The sequence below is a fragment of the Micropterus dolomieu genome, linkage group LG17, assembly GCF_021292245.1.
Source record: "Micropterus dolomieu isolate WLL.071019.BEF.003 ecotype Adirondacks linkage group LG17, ASM2129224v1, whole genome shotgun sequence".
Lineage (NCBI taxonomy): Eukaryota > Metazoa > Chordata > Actinopteri > Centrarchiformes > Centrarchidae > Micropterus > Micropterus dolomieu.
In genome coordinates this window covers 2,163,960-2,165,563 of record NC_060166.1, presented here as the reverse complement: position 1 = coordinate 2,165,563, position 1,604 = coordinate 2,163,960, and positions in this window count along the sequence as shown.

Sequence of the window (1,604 nt, the reverse complement as noted above, 5' to 3'; positions counted from 1 at the left end):
TCTGGGATCGTCTAGCTCCCTGCGGGGCGGCGTCACCGTCCCCAGTGGATCCCGTGTGCCCTCCTCCTCTGACTGTCTCAGTTGCTCCTTCTGGCTCATTTGCTCTGCAGCAGTGGTTTAGATGGAACCAAACGTTCTTACCTTCTACTTTTAAGGCTGATGGTGTGGCAAGGACAACTTTAAATGGGCCTTCTCGTCTGGGTTGGTTCCACTTTCTTTTGAACACCTTGACGTACACCCACTCACCAGGGTGTATTGTTTGTTGGCGCTCTGGTATGGCAGCGTCTCTTTCCTCAGTGGCTCCTTTGACCTGTTGGAAGATAGTTCTGTGGATTCTAGTTAAATGCTGGACGTAACTTGAAAACTCATTTTCTAACTGTTCAAGAGATGGCCCTTCATATGGACCTCTCAAGTATGGAACAGGTATTGGCCTCCCAGTGCACATTTCATGCGGTGTTAGATGCATTATTCTGTTAGTTTGCGATCTCATTGCCATTAGTGCTAGCGAAAGAGCATCTACCCACTTAAGCTTACCTTTGCTGTCTTCTATTATTTTAGCTAGTTTTGCTTTCAAAGTCCCATTAGCTCGTTCCACTGTCCCTTGTGATTGTGGATGATATACACACCCAAATCTTTGTTTAATGCCCAACATTTGGAGCATTGTCTTTATGACCTGTGCCACAAAGTGTGGTCCGTTGTCTGAACTAATCTTGTCTGGTAAGCCGAATCGTGGAAAAACTTCCCTGCATAAGAACTTTGCCACTGACTTATAGTCTGGGCTGGCGGTTGGTGTTGCTTCAATCCATCTACTAAATCTGTCAACCACTACTAGGATATACCTCATCCTGTTTACCCTTTCTGTCATGTCTACATAATCTATTATAAGATGTCTAAACGGGCCATCTGGCGCTGGTATGTGAGCCAGAGGGGCTGAGAATGACTTTCTTGTGTTGAAAAGAGCGCAACCCTGACATTCGTTCAATGTTCTATCTACGGTGGCTGCCAAATATGGTGACCACCATACTGCCTGTAGGCGCCTGAGTACCTGTCCCCTGGAACAATGGTCTGGTCCATGAGCATTCCTTATAGCAAAGCATGTTAAACAAATAGGCAGCACAAAATGGCCATGTGAACCCCTCCATAGTCCTTTCTGGGGTCCATCCTCAGTTACTTATCTGGCCCCTTTCTTTAGCCACATGGACTTCTCATACACGTCAGCTGCTTCTTGTGCTGCAATGAGAGATGACAAATTTGTAAGTGGTTCACAATCTTCACTTGCCACCATTGGACCCATAACTTCCCCTATAGCGGCTTGTTTAGCGGCTTCATCTGCTTGGTTGTTACCTCTAGCTATCAGAGTGTCTGTTTTTTGATGTGCTGGACACTTTATGATTGCTACTGCGGTTGGTTCTTGGATTGCTTCTAATAATGCAGAGATGGCTTCTCCATGTATTACTGGAGTTCCGTCTGCTCTGCAAAACCCTCTCTGTTTCCAAGTATTGCCACGCACATGACACACTCCATATGCATAAGCTGAGTCTGTGTATACATTCAAACGCTTTCCCTTTGCCAGCTTACAGGCTGCTGTTAGAGCCTTGATTTCT